Here is an 18,374-nt window from a genome sequence, read left to right on the forward strand (position 1 = left end):
CCAAATCCCAAGGATAGTAATCTCTCCTTAATTTACAACTCTATTTCACAAACAGCCAAAGGGAACAAAGATACCAAATAACTCAAAGAATACCCATTACCTGCCTGTTCAGATTTTGAGGTCCTAAAGCAAAGATGAAGGGGTTGGGACCACTCCATTACATCCCATAAAACACAACATGATAATTTAGTGGTGGGAGACTCTCACCCATACCTGGGATGGAGACAACGGCAACTCATCTCATTCATTTTTTTTTTTTAATTCCAGTCTCTGGGCTGAAGGCACTATTCTTCCAACACAGATTTATAGTTCCCATAGAGGGGGATGCCATATTCTGGCTTGAGGAGCTAGAGAGAAAGGATGGACCAAGCTGCTGAGTATGGGAGCTGGGACGCTCATCTCCATGAGCTGCTCATCTCCCACGTTTCCATAAATTCTGCATATTCTCACTGCAAAGCTGGTAAGGTTTATTGATGTTTCAGCCTGGCCATTCCCTTGATTAACTCAACTTGTAGAAGACCCAGAAGTTGCATGTTGCTACTTGAAAAGATTGTGGATATATTTTCCAGATTCAGACCCTTAGTATTTCATTTCTTATCCCCATTTTTCTCTCTTTGATTAGCCTGTCAGCATCACTTGCTATTTAGATACCAGACAACTCTCTCTGCATCCAGGACCTGCTTTTTAAGTCCCCCTGACTGTGTCAGCATGCATTTTCAGACATACCCCTCATGTCTGCCTCAGGTTAGAGTCATTACCTCAGCAGGTTTCACTAACATTGATACTAACGAGCCTTTGACCTGAAGTCCCATTTCAAGGGTTGAGTGCAGAAGGGAAGGCCAAACAATGAGTGCTTCCTAATTACTTCTGAGAATCTCCCAGCCTTGGAGGCTGGAAGGCTGGGGTACATCAGAAGCACTGGGGATTTCAATTTTTTAAGATTAAGTATGGTGACCAACTTTTGATCTGCACCATTGTTACTCTCTATGGGAACTAGTTTACACCCTCGTCATGAATATATCCAGTGTCTGCTGGATACAGAGATAGCTGAGATTGGACCTTTTAAAATTTTCTTTTATTAATTTCTCTCATCATAAAACAAATTATTGACAGATCCTAGATCCTCTGCCACAGGCCTCCCTCTTTTAAGAATAAATTGAAAAAAAATTATGGTCATAGGCATATTATGGAAGTTCACATGTGGATGCATGAGCCCCATATTCCAGAACATCCGTGTCTTAGAATTAGTCCCAAACCTCTGTCTTACTTATTAATTATGTTTTCCAATGATCTGCTATAATACTGGATATAGTACCAAGAAACCATTTTATCATTTTTGCAGCTGCACAGTGAAAATTATTCAGTGCATAGTTACTGGAGAAACATGAAATAAAAATCCATTATTTAACCACAGGAAGATAATGCACATTTATCAATTACATATCATTTATGTTATAACTGCAGTCTTTTTTTTCTTTTGGGGGGGGATCACTCTTTCTCTGCATATCAAGAACCTTTTGGAAGAGGAAGCAATTACAATTCCAAACATGTTTCACTTTTATCACTGACTATATACACCTTTAGGCCTGGTCTACACTAAAAAGGGGGTTCGAATTAGGGTACGCAAATTCAGCTACAGGAATAGTGTAGCTGAATTCGAAGTACCCTAATTCGAACTACTCACCCGTCCAGACGCAGCGGTGTCGAACTCCGCGGCTCCCCCGTCGACTCCACCACCGCCGTTTGCAGTGGTGGAGTACCGGAGTCGACCGCGGCGCTTCCGGAGTTCGAACTATCGCGTCTAGATCAGACACGATAGTTCGAACTCCGAGAAGTCGAACTCACCGCGTCGACCCGGACGGTAAGTGTAGACTAGCCCTTAGAAAGACAAGGTAGATGAGATAACTTTTACTGGACCAACTTCTGTTGGTGAGTGAGACAAGCTTTCGAGCTTACACAAAGCTCTTCTTCAGGTCTGCACACCTCTGTCATCCACAGTCAGAACCCTGCAGAAACCCACTTATTAGCATAAATATTCCAATTTCTACTTCCTCTTCAAGCCATGCTTTTCTTCTCAAAGACTATTAAAAATGAAGAAGTGTGCTAAGGCCATAATTTGTGTAGCTTTACAACAAACGGAGGTTCTGAACTCCAGATACTGGTTATGTACTACATATTATATCCCTCATTAATACGAGCTTCCTCTTTAGCGTAGCAATGTTAGAGCCTCCCTTGTTGGGATTTCCTATATTAAGTAAAAGCAGCAAAGAGTCCTGTGGCACCTTATAGACTAACAGACGTTTTGGAGCATGAGCTTTCGTGGGTGAATACCCACTTCGTCAGATGCATGCTCCAAAACGTCTGTTCGTCTATAACAGGGATGGGCAAACTATGGCCCGCGGGCCGGATCCGGCCCTTCAGGGCTTTGGATCCGGCCCGTGGGATTACCCCTGGTGGTGCTGCGGGCCCGGCGCTGCTCTCAGAAGCAGCCCCCGGGCCGGGAGGCAAAGGGCTCCATGTGCGCACGCAGAGCCCTCTGCCCCCCCCCCCAGGGGCCGCAGCACTTCCTGGAGTGGCGTGGGGACAGGGCAGGCATGCAGGGAGCCTGCCCTGGCCCTGGTGTGCGCCACTGCCACCCCGGAGCCTTATTAGGTAAGCGGCACCGGGCTGGAGCTCAAACCCCTCCTGCCCCCCGCCCCCCAACTTCCTGCCCTAAGCTCTCTGCCTGTACCTCGCACCCCTCCTGCACCCAACTCCCTGCCCTGAGCCCCTTTCTGCACTCCTGTGCATTCCAACCACCTGCCCTGAGCTCCCTGCTGCACCCTGCACCCCGTGCACCCCAACTCCCTGCCCTGAGCCCCATCCTGCACTCCGTACCCCTCCTGTACCCCAACCCCCTTCCCTGAGCCCCCTCTTACACTCTGCACCCCTTCTCTGCCCCAATCCCTTGTCCTGAGCCCCTTCCTCCACATCCCGCACTCCACCCCCCCTGCCCCGGCCCTGCATACAATTTCCTCACCCAGATGTGGCCCTCGCCCCAAAAAGTTTGCCCACCCCTGGTCTATAAGGTGCCTCAGGAATCTTTGCTGCTTTTACAGATCCACACTAACACGGCTACCCCTCTAATACCCTATATTAAGTGTTTCCTGGACCCATTGCACTTAAACCTTTGTGTCTCTAGTAAAATTCTATATTTACAACAGATTCCACTTCTGTTCTTTTGCTTAATTATTTTGCTGGCCTTGGTCTCAAATGCAGACAACATAAACTAACTAAGCATAATTCAATTGTCTGATAGACAAAAATCCAACCCATACCTTCTCTCTCGAGTTCATCTATGGGAAATAGGCTTTATTCAATCATATTACTGACAAGCTGAGAAAAACACTCTAATCACTTTTATGCCTATTTCATTTCTTATATGACTCATGCCCAACAACATAATATATAAAAACAGAAAACAAAACACACCACCTCGCTCTCTTCCCAGAAACATCTTCCCAAAACATATGGCTTGATTAGTTTATAAGGATTAAATTTGCATGTCTACATTTGTTTGAGTAAGAGAAAATGGGTGTATTGTGTTTATGCACATTTGTAGAACTTACTATGGGAAGGTTATGGTGTCTCCCAATTTAATATAATCTTCACATTTCATTAGCATGCTGGGTTTTTTTTAAACCTGTTCTAGGCAGTAAAATGTTAAATAGGACTGGTCCTAACAGTAATCTTTGCAGTTTTTCCCTAGACACCTCTCTCCAGACCAGTATATTGCTGTTTATCGTAACTCCTTTGGTGAAAATTCTTCATTAATTTTGAATCAGTATGATAGCATTTCAGTCCAAGAGCGATTAGAGTTAATTCTGAGAGATAATATGTAAAATCCTTTTCTAAGGATTAAATATATTTACACCCATTGTGTCCCTTCACTCATCATATAATTCTATGCATAAAGTTTAACAATTTTATCAGGTAAGATTGTTGCTTATAATGCCATGCTGCTTACTGTTCATCACTCCTCAACATATTAAGAAAAAACTTTCTAGATATTTGTTAAATTATTTTACCAGGATAGATTTTGGACTTCAAAAGTAACACTTGCCAGGATCAATCTTCTCTCTTTTTGAAAACTTGTGAAGTGCTTTCATTTTTCTTATGAGCTCCTGTATCAAGTATCCCTCAATTAAGTATGTCTAATTAAGAGCACCTCATTTATGTTCCTCTGGAAAAAAAATTAATGAAAAGGGAAAAAAAAATCTAGGAAACGAATATTGCAGGGGCAATCTTATGTAAGATTAAAGTTAAAGAGTCATGCCTTCAGACTAGGGTGAACAGACAGCAAATGTGAAAAATCAGGAAAGGGGGTGGGGGATAATAGGAGCCTATATAAGAAAAAGATCCCAAAATTGGGACATCTGGTCACCCTACTTCAGACAGGCTATTAAAAATATTAAGGTTTCTGGCGCATTATTATCTCAACCACAAAGCACATATGTATTCCCATTCCTCTCTTCCCTGTTAAATGCATACCTTAATATATTGTTATTAAAAGTATACTATGATATACACAGGATGGCAAAGTTAATATGATCTTAAAAGCCATACATTTTGTAACTGTCTCAGTTATGTGCTTGATTTCTCAACTTTAATGTTGCAGTAACTTTATATATAATTCTATGTACCTATGCACACATATGAGCTGTATATTAAAGTTCTGCATGAAACCTGTCACATAATTTGCTTATGTGTTGCTTGAGAGTTTATAATGTACAAAATATGCATATGTATCAAAGAGAACAGACTGTAAATGATCATTCCTAATCTTAGAACCATATCAATTATTTACTAGCTCAGTTCTTCTTGCACTTTATCTTATAGACTTCCCCATGGCAACATCACACTTCACTTCCTAGTCTTAATCAGTGAAGTCTGAAAATTAATATTAGATTTAGCTGTTGGGTTACTTGATAGTCTGCTTATCACACCATAAACTCTAGATAATTTTCTGTATGTCATAAAATTCACTTGTTTAGCAATATTAAAAAGGTAACTTTTCTCAAAAAGTTTGTTCTGTGTTGGCATATTATAAATATGAAATTTTACATAATCATCAACATTTCAGAATGAAAAAGGGAAATGATAATAGTGTCCTGAGGCAATAGCCACCATATCCCCCTGTTGGGGGGAGGGGGGATTGGGGGTAATGGGACTCCTCAGGGGGGGTCCAGGTGAAGGTGCTTGGGGCTAAGCAGGGGGGTCTGGATGTGGGGGGATAGAGCTCAGCATGGGGGAGTGGGGCTCAGAAGGGTGGGGATCCAGGTGCAACTAGTTGGGGCTTGGTGGGGTGGGGATCCAGGTTTGGGGGGCTCGTCTGGGTGGTCCAGGTGCAGCGGGAGTGGAGCTCATCGGGGGGGGTTGAGTGTGAGGCTCAGTGGGAGGGTCTGGGTATGAGGAGGTCTGGATGTGTGAGGGTTGAGCAGATGGGAGAGCAGCTCCCTGTACAGGGATTCCCCCCCTGCAATTGAGGAGCGATGGGTGCAGGAAGTGGGGGTGGAGGGAGTTTGCAGAGCTTCCTGCAGCTGGGGGAGAAATCTGGGGGTTGGTCTGACCCGGCCCTGGATGCTGTGCCTGGGAAGAGGAAGTCCCATACTCCCCAGCCCAGCCGGGTCTAGCAGCTGAGCCTGGCGCAGAGTAGGAGCCACCAGCCGGGTCTTCCCTAGTCCTGTCCCCACCCCACAGTGGTTTACCTCTCTGCCAGCTGGCCTAAGCACCTAAAACATACTGCTGGGGAGGGTCGTTCTTGTGGCTTCCCTGTTTCCCCATCAGAAAGCCATTTTTCTGCAGGGAAGCAAAGAAATCTGCAGGGGACATGAATTCTGCACATGCTCAGTGGCACAGAATTCCCCCAGGAGTACAATCCTTTCGGTTTCTTCCACAGACATCTCCTTCTTCTGCAGTATGTTGATCAATCACCTTTGCAGGTTTGCATGCTCCTTTCTGATTAATACAAAGTCTCTCCATTTTCCTGTGGTGATAAAGGCTATGGGTTTTTGTCAAAGAAATATTTCTGTTTCGCTTGTTTCAACTTTAAGCTATTTAGTATGTCTCCTTGTACCAGCTTGGGTTGTAACAACTTTGATGAAGTCAGTAATCTGGTCTTTATAGGAGATCTAGGATCACCTGCTCCTCTAGGTGTATTCCAATAGTCCACCAGGCTAAGAGGCTGTGTTATCCAAGTTAGATTCTTTTAAGAATTATTTTTACAGTTTGAATTGCTCTCTCAGCTACTGGAACAGACCTGTCAAAAGTGAACCTCAGATGAACAGAAGAGACAACTTTCTCAGCAACTGGCTTCTCCCAGAAGATCAGGATGACAACAAACCTCAGCACCTTCAGAGCAAGATGTATAACACAATTCTTTGACCCAGCTTTTCCATAATTACATGAGGACAAAAAAGATCAAGTCCAACCTCTGCTGACTGAAGTGAAGTGAGAGAGAGAGCACACACACTAAATGTATCTTCAGGAGTTCACTTTAGACGTTTGACAATGATGGTCACTAACTACATAAGAATTTAGACTGGGTCACCAGATGAAACTGTAGTGGAGTATAGTTTGGGTCTAATCCTGTTCTCACTATAGTCAATGGCAAAATTCCTAATTAGTTCAATAAGGAAGAATCAATCCTTTATTCCCTCATACTTTGATAATGCTATAACAGCTCAAGAGAAACTGTTCCATATCCCGTCACTCTTATCAACAACGAAGACTGAAAGCTTCATACAGCAAGAAACAGTTGACTTTGACATTTGTTTAACCCAGATTACCTTGAACCTGATACAGATCCAATGGATAAAACTTCACAGATGATATGTTAGAGGAGGGGGAAAAAAATCGCTTAGTCTCTACCACGGCGATGACATAGTAACATTAAAACTCTTTCTGTTGTACTTTTGCACAACATCAACTGGACCTATTTATTTGATGCCAATTACAATATGGATTTTAATATATACTGTATGCATTGTGACAGACTCAGGCCAGAAGGATATAAGAGGGTAGTCGAAGGCAGGTATATCAGTCTCAGAATGAGCAGGTCCCTGTTCCCTGGATAGCCAAACAAGGGCTACTCCAGGCCAATCAAGACACCTGACGCCAATTTAACCAGTTAAGGTCGTTAGGCTAATGCTGGCACATGACCTCAATTAGCTGAGAAAGAGTCAGTTATGGCTGATAGGCTAATGGAGACAGCTGGAACCAATTAAGGTCCCACTTATACTGCTTTAAAAGCTCACCTTTCCAGTCCTCTTGAGAGGAGCCCAGGTGAAAGGAGCTGGAGGAGAGGAAGCATTACTGAACCCCAAGGTAAGGGTGAAGCTTGGAAAAGGGGAGCACGGGGAAGTGGCCCAGGGAATCAAAGCAGCATCAGTGAAGGAGGGAAGTCGATAACAGCTGCTACCATTAGGGTCCCTGGGCTGGAACCCGGAGTAGAGGGCGTGCCCGGGTTACCCCCTTCCCTCCCTGCATGATCTACAGAGATCCCTTTGAGAGGGGAAACAGACTTTGGTCCAGGCAGGAGACCAAATGGTGCCTATGGAGCTCTAAGGAGCAAAAGAGACTGTGAGTATTCCACCTTCCCACCTCCCATCACCGCCTGTGATGAAAATAGCTCAATAAGCTGTAACCTTTGCCACCATACTGGGAAAGGGAGGTCATATTGAGGGCCTTAGTGAGCTTCTGAGGCCACTGAATCCACCAGGAAGCGCGGGACCCACCAATACAGACTTGGAGCTTTGTCACAGCATACAAAGCAGACTATGTTTTTATTCAACAAAAATATTGTTCTTATATTCTGACTATACATTTCTCTGTAATTACAGCACTATTAAAATACATTTTATATTGGATTATGTTTTTATGGGGAAAAACACAACAAAAATAAGATTTCAGTGCTTACTATCATGATGGCAATAACTCAGCTTCCTTATAAACTTTGATCCTGTAAAGATAGTAACATTAGTGCTCTTTTTCAAACTTGGCTTCCTCTCTTAATTCTAGTTGCTATTTGATCTGCAGCAGCTTTAGTTATATTTAAGCAAAAGATCTAGGGATATTTTGTAGCAAGTCTAGCCATTGAGCACTAAACATGATTTAATGCTCTAATGTTTTGCAGGAAGTACTGCAGAATATCACCACCCTGGGGCAAGACCTCATTGTTAAACAATAAAGCATAAGCCAACTTCATTAATAAGTAAGAAAAATGTTTCCCTCCTAAGTGAAATGAATGTTTATTCAAAAGGCTAAAAACTAAAATGGACTTAAAATCAATGCTCTCTCTCTTTTGGATTCATGTTTAATGTCTACTAAACTTCACAGCTTCTTGGCATCTTTGATACATGAAATATGCTGTAATCTTTACCCCTGCTCTTTGACGACTTGCAGCTCTCTGGAATCTTCCATTTAAGTGGTTATGGTTCCATGCCATAAATTCAATAACAGAGATAAAAATATTTTTAAATTTAGAAAGGGTTAAGTCCTAAAATAAGATGTTTTTCCACTTGACCAGTAAAAATGTTCCTAAAGCATTCTGAATCACATGGAAGATGATCAAGACTAACTACTGGGGTGGGTTTTTTGTTTGTTTGTTTAATTGATTGTTTTGAACTGTCCAATAATATTCCATAGCTGATTTCAAAAGAACCAGGTCAAACAAGGCAAGCTAGATTTTTAGTAATCTAACACAAAAGTGAAATTGTAATTATTTTAAAATATCTAGATAAATACAATTGCAAAAAACCCAGCTTCAATCTCTCACAAAACATCCCAGAGGATATCACCTCATTTGGTTCACACCATTTAGTTTTTTTCTTTCCTTAAAAAAAAAAAAATTCTTTGAAGCTAAAGCATGAGAAGTGAGGTAACAGCCAGTGAACACACTGTCTGCATATTCTCACTGCTATTGTGAAATGGAAGACACATTCCACAAAGGATAGTTTGAGGTTAATTTAAAAAAAAAAATCAGATACACAGTATATTTTACCATGATAATTAGGCAACTTTTTAGGTATCCCAGATCAAATATAGACAAGATAGTTCTATAATTGATCTAACTGATTATATATTGTGAAAAGCTGATAGTAACTTGGGGCCTGATCCAAATTCATAGACATCAGAAAGCTTTGGCTAAGAACCCAGTTTGTGCCATTAAGAGAAATGTCAAATACTATAAATAAGAATTTCTCTCAAGATATTTTTGAGGATTTCTGTAAGACATTTTTAATGTGATTTTATGATACTTGTATATGAACATAACTTTACTGGCACCAATTCTGTGCAAATAACACCCACTTTCCTTCAGAAACAATATCCTATATGTGCCCACACAATCAAGTTGGAGGAAGTGAGGAGCATTGATTTTGTTCATGCCATCTCCCATTTTCAAAGTTACTCAATGTCTAGAGTTTTGCAAGATTAGGTTTCCCTATAGGCACTGCATAACTTGTTCCTCAGGTCTCTGCTAGTCATTCCATGACCAAATAGTATAGGTAAAAGGCAAGCTGTTCTTCTAACTACACTTGCATTTTTGCTCTATATAAAGACAACTGTTTTTAAAATCGTATTTTAGATAAGATGCTTCCCTCAATACTTGAATTAGATCAAATTCCGTTTTACTTTTTTTTCCCCCTGTGCACAAGATTCTTTAACAGAATGAATACTTTTAGGACCCAGTGCTTTTTTCTGCATGGCTGCCTATCATTTTCTTCTAAAACAAGTTTCTAGATAGTCCTTGTAAGAAGGGACATTGCTTTAGGGATTTTATTTTTCTAGAATTTTCATTTCAAAAGAAAAAAAAACAGGTAAAGATCTTCAAAATTTCAGCCATCAGTTACTTCTTCACAGTTTGTTTCACCAGGCTGTTTTATGCAGGGTCTTTACTCATATTAAAACAATATTTACATAAGGAAGCATTGGTACAGAGGATGGTCCTAAGTGATTATGCTGGCAGCAGCAGCAGCAATTCAAGGTTGTCTGGTGCCATATTGTAAATGACCACTTGAAAGCCTTTTATTTGGTGGACAATGGACATTCTGTATAGAAAATTTGAATCTTACACCCATTTGGTGAGAGAAAGGAGCCATGACTCTTATAAGCCCAGTTCCCTTGTCCTGTTCCCCTTCTGACTTCCAGAAATTTAGATTTCCCCCATTCTAATGGGGGTGGGGCAGAAGACAGGGCCAGCTGTGCAGACATTGCTCCATTCTCTCCCACCAGTGGTTCTTCAGGGACCACCTTTGCAACTGGAGAAGTAATAGGGTAACCCCTGCTAGAAGCAGAGAGATGGGGATGAGATCAGAGCCTGGGCAGGCAGTTTCAAGCTGCAGTGAAACTAGCTGTAGCTCTTTCTGCTCTCACTTCTCAAGACTACATCTATGAAGCTGCACTTCTTTGGTGGGATGGCTTTTCTCTGCCATGCTAGCACCCCACCATCTGCTGCCTATTTAAAGGTGAGAAATACTGGCTTCCACTGCTGTCTTGGACAGAGTGTGCTGGAGCCTATCCTGCCTCCACCTCATTAAGTCAGAAGTTTGCAGACACTTGCCCTCAGCTAGCTCTACAGAGGACCCTGCTGCTCCTCTCCCATGCTCCACAGCTGCTGAACTGATCTGCTCTTCAGAATCACTGCTACTATATCGGTTTCTGCCTCCTACAAGAGCTTCAACCCCAGCTATAACTTCTGAAAGGGCCCCTCAGTATAGCAAGTCTTCTGGGTGCCTCTAATATTGTCCTTTAAAACAAACAAAACAACATAATTTACCTCTCTTGTTTTGTTTTTGGCAGACTTTGATACTAAACTAAGTTATAACCTACAAAAGCACTCTCCTAGGTAGAGAACAATGTAACTTAAGCTACTAGGTTTATTATAGGAAGGCACCTCTCAACTTTTAATAAATTATTTAGCCAGCTCAATAAAGGGAAGAAAGCCATGGACTGAACTATGAAGATATATCAACAAAGCTCTATCAGCAATACGTGCACTGTATACACCAAACCTATTGTACTAGGCAAGCTCAATAATTATAAGGACCACAGTAGGCCATTCAGCAAATTATGTGAAAAAATAATTAGCAACAAAGCTTGATTATAAAATAATTAGGTAAGAGAAGGCTACTTACCTTTAATTCATGTCCTTGGAAGATGTGACTGCAGTAGATTTCCACTCTGTGTGTGTTTCATCTCTAGCATGTGACAGGTCAGACTTGATTTAGTTCACATTTTGAGCCATTAGAATTTCCACTAGCAAAAGACACATGCCAGCATGCACAGATATTCTTCTGTACTGTAAGTGCCACTCTTCAGCCACTTTCTAAACAAATACAAAAAGAAACAAAAGACAATTAAACTGTTGATATTCAACCTTCCCCTATTCCAACACACACACACACACACACACACACGACAGCGGTGATTAGCTATGGCATTGCATCTTCTAAAGGAGAAGATACTAAGTTCTCAGCCCCAGCTCTCCTAAAGCTCTGTAGTGACAAAAAGACTTTGGCATTGGCTTCTGATACTGTCTCCAGACTACTAAAAATTATCACTGAAGGATTATAAAGTGAACCATCTGTGCAATGTATACGTGATGTTGACTGCATAAACGTGTATCATTCTCCATTTTTGCTCACAAAAGAAAGGGTTTAGGACTAGTGAAGAATGAACCACAGTCAGAACAGACTTCATCTCCTGCTCTGATCTTCTCAGTATCAGCCTTTCATTAGAATCTGAGTTGTTCTCTTGTTCCTTGACAGTTTCTGCTTTGTGTATTGATGATAAAGAATCAGTCAGATGAGAAATGCCAAAGTCCACATCTACCCTTTTGGCGCCAAGTATTAGAGTGTGCCTGAGGAATTGCACCTCTATCACCTAGGTCAGGGGTCGGCAACCTCTGCCATGAGGCTCACCAGGGTAAGTACCCTGGCGGGCCGGGCCAGTTGGTTTACCTGCCGCATCGGCAGGTTTGGCGGACTGCAGTGCCCACTGGCTGCGGTTCGCTGTCCCAGGCCAATGGGGGCGGCAGGAAGCGGCGCGGGCAGAGATGTGCTGACCGTGGCTTCCTGCCACCCCCATTGGCCTGGGACGGCGAACCGCGGGATCAGCCAAACCTGCCAATTCGGCAGGTAAACAAACTGGCCCGGCCCGCCAGAGTGCTTACCCTGGCGAGCCGCGTGCCAGAGGTTGCCGACCCCTGACCTAGGTTAAGAGATGGGAAATCATGGGCCCTTCTGTCAAAATAATATTTCTGCTTCCACTTTTGATTTTCTTTCATCTTCTCTAATGATTCATTGTTATGAGATTTCAGGAAGTTATCACTAATTGGTAAATTAGATCTGATCCTTCTTCCTATTAACAGCTAGAGAAAAGCCATTCTCCAAAGGTGTACTTTGGCAAACCAATAAAACTTTATAGAAATCACTCCCACTGTCAAAAGTCTTTTTCATAAAGTTCTTTACTGTCCATATAGATCTTTCCACAAGTCCATTTGATTGGGCGTAATTTGGATTTGGATTAAAGATTTCATCTGGGGAAGATTCCCTTCATGCCGGCTATCACTGTCTTACTATTATTAGCACTGTGCAGTGTGCAAATTTCTGGACACTGAGAATAATCTGTGACTATTAAATAATCCTTTGATTGCCAGGTAAATAAATCAGCGCTTTCCTTCTCCTAAGGCCTTTGTAGAACTGGATGAGGTCTGTGTCTCTGCCTGTTGGCATGACTTGTATTTAAAGCATGGAAAACAGTTTCCTACCACATTAGTAATTTTGTGATTGATCTCCAGCCAGTACTGCACCTCTCATGCTTGTTGTTTGCACGTCTCAATTCTTAAATGACCCTTGTGAATCTTCTGTAGGATTTCTTTTCAGAAGTCCATTGTAATTACAACCTTACTGCCCTTGAAAATCACCCCTGGGCATGTAAGCATCTCCAATATCCAGTTTTTGGAATGCATACAAAATGTAGGATTCTGAAATCCCAATAATACCAATTTCAAAATAATAACCAAATTAAAGGTGCACCAATACAGCGTACAATACAGTATGGTTATTATGCTATGAAGACATGTCTTAGTCTGTAGGGCTTCTGAATAAATTTTGATTATACCTACACAGAGCGATTTTACCTATCATCCTAATGGATTTTCAAAACCCACAATGAAAACTGAAAAACTGAATGATTCTATGAATTTTATTAAAAACATAAGAATGGCCACACTGGGTCAGATCAATGGTCCATCTAGCCCTGTATCTTGTCTTCCAACAGTGAACAGTGTCAGATTTTTTACAGAGAATGAACAGAGCAGGGCAACTATCAAGTGATCCATCCCCTGTCATCCAGTCCCAGCTTCTGGTAGTCAGAGGTTTAATAGGGTGACCAGACAGTAAGTGTGAAAAATCAGGACAGGGGGTGGGGGGTAATAGGAGCCTATATAAGAGAGAAACCCCAAAATCAGGACTGTCCCTATAAAATCGGGACATCTGGTCACCCTAGAGGTTTAAGGATACCCAGAGCATGGGGTTGCATCCCTGACTATCTTGGCTAATAGCCAATGGTGGACCTATCCTCTACAAACATATCTAATTCTATTTTGAACCCAGTTATACTTTTGGCCTTCAGAACATCCCCTGGCAACGAGTTCCACACATTGACTGTGCGTTGTGTGAAACAGTACTTCCCTATGTTTGTTTTAAACCTGCTGCCTTTTAATTTCACTGGGTTACTGCTGGTTCTTGTTATGTAAAGGGCTAAATAACACTTCCCTATTCACTTTCTCCACACTATTCATGACTGTATAGACCACTATCATATTCTCTTTACTTGTCTCTTTTCTAAACTGAACAGTCCCAGTCTTTTTAATCTCTCCTCATATGGAAACTATTCCATACCCCTAATTATATTAGCTATTCTTCTCTATACCTTTACCAATTCTAATGTATCTTTTTTGAGATGGGGTGACCAGACTAATATAGAACAAATAGAACAGAATTCTTTGTTTGCAGTATAATTTCAGCAGACCTAGATTCTATTACGGTATTACCTACGGGTCATTTCACCTTCTGTGCCAACACTGTAACTGCAGGACCATCTGTGGCACCTCATGTGTGCTGAGGTCACAGCCCTGCTCTTGAACAGCAACCAGGCTGTCACTCTCATCAGTTTAACCTGCCTCTAACAATAAAATAAAAGTAGCATTCATTTTGAAAGCAACTGTGTCTAGTGCTTACAAAAATAAGGTAACTACTATAGTCATTTTTTGCTTTCATACAAAAATTAGGTTTTTAATATTATATCAGGCAACATAAAAGAAACATACAGAAAGAAGTTGATAGTGAAACATATCGCTGTATGAAAAGAATCTAATAATGATTTCATCCTATAATGAATTAATGTGCTGTTTATATACAGACACTACTTGCCAGCTATACTATTCTTGAGGACAGTGAGAACAGCCATACTCTCAAAATACAGGCCTCCACCACTTGAGTTAAAGAAAAGCCTCCATTAGAAAGCGAGTATTAGATATCAGTATTAACATTGTTTGGTTTTTTTAAGAACCAGCTACTACTAGACAATGAATAATTACAAAGGCTTGATTATATCTGATGTTCGAACTAAGAGGAGGCAATATTACACATACAAGATTGTCAGTACATTACACACACTGTCCTGTCAGACAAGCATTTCTCCTCCAAATGTCTGGTGTTCACAGTTCAAATCCCAGGACTGGGTAACACTCTTGATTCCGTGTGAAGTCTATGTGACCTGTCATGAGCAAGTATAAAGTTCAGAGATCTTAAGCTCTAAGACAAACCAAATGCACGATGTACTTTAATAGCGTAAGAGGATCTATTCTGCTTTCAAATAACTATTAATTTAATAACCCAGACTGACATGGGTATCTGAACTCCTTTTATAGACTATTACTGCTAATTTATCATGCTCTCTTTAATTTGTGGGAATGAGTGTTGGTATACTCACTTTTTGTTCTCACCTTGTTTTAAAAATGTAACTAAGTCCCTGACTGGAAAAAAATTAACATACCCAACAACTTGGTCCAAGTGTAAAATCAAGTATTTATTGTGTTTTTAGTCCATGCACTTAGGCAGGTGTTGTGGTGCTGTTTGGATGACTCATAAGTAGCAGATCACAGCAGTGCCCAGAAAAAGGCTGTTTGAGAAATTATACTATGTTGGGACAGGCTGTGGTAAGAAAATTATCCCACAATCTAGTTTAACTCTTAACTTTGTTGGCTGCATTTGCACTGAGAGTTCTCACACCACTGCTTTTTAACTGGTGTGGTTGTAGGGTACTAGTAACAGTGGGAGCACTAGAACAAAAGATAATGTCTACCAGCAGGGTGTCCAATCCTGCTATGATCATGTTTAAATGACATGGTGGTAAAAATAGTAGAGACCAGTCCGCTAGTAGTAGTTCTCTGGTAGTATTGGTGGAGCAGTAGTGGTGCTAGAACAACAGAGAATACCCTAAAATTCTCACTATAAGCATAGTCTTTGGTCTACAAAGGATGACTCTCCAACAGAATTCAGAGTAGCAGCCGTGTTAGTCTGTATCCGCAAAAAGAACAGGAGTACTCATGGCACCTTAGAGACTAACAAATTTATTTGAGCATAAGCTTTCGTGGGCTTGGACGCACAGAATGGAACATATAGTGAGTATGTGGGGGTGGGGGGGGAAGAGGGGGAGAGAGAGAGAGAGAGAGAACACATGAAAAGGTGGGAGTTTCCCAACCAACTCTAAGAGGCTAATTAATTAAGATGAACTGTTGTCAGCGGAGGAAAAAAACCCACCCATTTAAGACAGTCCCACCTTTTCATGTTCTCTGTATGTATATATATCTCCTCACTATATGTTCCATTCTATGTGTCCGATGAAGTGGGCTGTAGCCCACGAAAGCTTATGCTCAAATAAATTTGTTAGTCTCTAAGGTGTCACAAGTACTCCTGTTCTTTTTCCAACAGAAGATGTGGTATCCCATCCAGCAGTGGACAGTGATATATACACACAAGCCACTACATTATATCCTTAGAAACAAGTCCATCTAGTCCTAGTCCTCCGCTCCCGCAGATTGGTGAAGGACGAGTTAAACAAGCATCTTCAGATACCATCTGCACTGTGTAGTATGTACTGCCAAGTTTTACCAACAGACTAGAAATATCTCAAATCCCTCTATATGAAAGCAAACACAAAACCCTAAGGAATACAACATGAAGTCCAGAACAGCCCCACATGTATTCACTCAACAGTATTGACTGATACCCTTCCATCAGGAATGATTTTGACATATTCATAAATATGCTCACACAAGGCAGATCTCATTGCCACAGGAAGCCAATGAAGTCAATAATTCAGTGAGACTAAAATGGGGACTGGATATATATATTGATTACAAGAATATCCAGAGTTATCGTAATTAAGGCTAACAAAAATTTTGGAAGGGCTATTAAACCTCATGCTTCCAGGCTTAAGCCAGCCTCTAATTATTAGAGATTAAGATGAGACAAAGTGGGATGCAGATCATCCCACACACTTAGTGCTGGGTTCTCAACTCCTTCTGAAGCATCTGGGACTGGCCACCGTCTGAGACAGAATACCAGACTATATGGATATCAGGTTTGATCCAGCATGGCAATTTTTATATTCCAATGTGATCAGGACATGCAATTAAAGTCCATGAGTCACAGTATGAAATCCTGCTGATAGATCCAATACCATCAACAGACAGGACAAGTTTCCTTTATCCCTTGTGGTAAGCAAATCATCTACAACTCTGACAAGCACATTCTCAGTATTATACCTATGGCTAAATACTGATTTGTATGATAAATTCCAATCATTACTGTCCAGGTGTTCCAGCAGCTGTATCACTAACTCCATCTCTGCAACTCTGGCCAGATTGAAAATTATATACTAGTGTCTAACACTGTCAAGTTAGGCAAGATCACTACACTCCCTAAATGGGACTTTATTCCTTCTCTTACACTAGTGACCCATCAATGGCAGATGTATCAGGGACAAACAAATTAAAAGTTGGGATGATAGCAAAATGGCCACTGCTTAACCAGGTTCGATTTGAAACCATGCATAAAGAGTTGTACATTCTAAAAACCACCAAGGTTCCTTTGATATACTAATACTAGACTAAACAGTTCATGCTTAGAATTTAAAATGAGATTATCTCATTTTCCAAAAGTCATCAAAAACCAGTAGTGGTAAATTACAGGATTTTACTAGGACACTCCCTCCCAGCCTGACAGACAATGACCTAGCCTAAATTATTCATCACCTCTTGGTTGGACTACAGCAATGCGACGTACATGTGCATGAAGACTTCATTGTTTTGAAAATTCCAAGTAGAATACTGCAGTATTCTATACTATCTCCTCAGCAACAAAGACTATCACAAGCACATCCAACCTGTCCTCCACTTTCTATACTGGCTTCACATACAATTTCAAATCGAGTTTGAGATCTGGGTTCTTATCTTCAAGGAGTTCCATGACCTGAGCCTAGAATATCGAAAAGATCACCTGAAGCTCTGGGATGAAGACCGTAGTAGACAACTATGCTCCTCTGTTTCAAAAATCACTTTCCACCATAAGAATAAAGTGTGTCTGTGCAGGAGACAGAATGTTTTAGGACCCATCACAAACCTCACCACTTCTGCTAAGTACAAGGCACATTTCTTTGATCTTTGCATTGTGTACATAAACAAACATATATATTAAAAGAAGGAGAAAAATAACCCTATTTTAACAAGATGTTCCATTGCATACATTTCTCATCGTAGGTAGACGATGAGAGAACACCAGATGATGAATTTTTGTCACATTGCTTACTGCACTACTGGAAAGTTCTCAGAAACCACAGTTGTGAGTGAAGTATAAGAGCTTGTACAGAATATAAATATGTAAGATAGCAAAGTATGAGCCTATGGAAAGGACTTGTGGAGATGTGTATGTGAAGAGTATCTAAGACATATCATACAGATCTATAAGAAGAGAGCAGGTAGATTTGACAGCATCCTGCAGTGGTAACTCACCATGAACATACCAGTCAACAGGTGTGATTGTGGCATTCTAATGACCAACATAGCATTGTACAGTACAGAAGGATGGTGTATGTAAGCCAGATGGCTGGTAAAATAAACACAAATTACAATATCAAATTCTGTGTAGACAGTCATTGAGGCTGTATTTCAATAAATGATTTGATACAGTACTAGTGAAAAGCAGAAGGTATTAAAAAAAGTTCAATAAATAGTAAATGAGATCACAATAATTTTCTGGAATTCTATC

The 18,374-nt window shown here is 41.0% G+C and overlaps 1 protein-coding gene across 1 annotated transcript in view; it reads right to left on the minus strand.

The window, feature by feature from the left end:
- FRY (FRY microtubule binding protein) overlaps nucleotides 1–17,424 on the minus strand; it is a 398,333-nt gene extending 380,909 nt beyond the window's left edge. Inside the window, exons 1-3 of the mRNA XM_045016361.1 lie at nucleotides 17,363–17,424; nucleotides 14,696–14,820; nucleotides 11,175–11,365 (exon numbers count right to left, since the gene is read on the minus strand). The gene's annotated coding sequence lies outside the window, so the exon portion shown is untranslated. The remainder of the gene's footprint in view (nucleotides 1–11,174; nucleotides 11,366–14,695; nucleotides 14,821–17,362) is intronic.
- Between the last annotated feature and the right edge of the window lie 950 nt (nucleotides 17,425–18,374).

The sequence above is a fragment of the Mauremys mutica genome, chromosome 1, assembly GCF_020497125.1.
Source record: "Mauremys mutica isolate MM-2020 ecotype Southern chromosome 1, ASM2049712v1, whole genome shotgun sequence".
Lineage (NCBI taxonomy): Eukaryota > Metazoa > Chordata > Testudines > Geoemydidae > Mauremys > Mauremys mutica.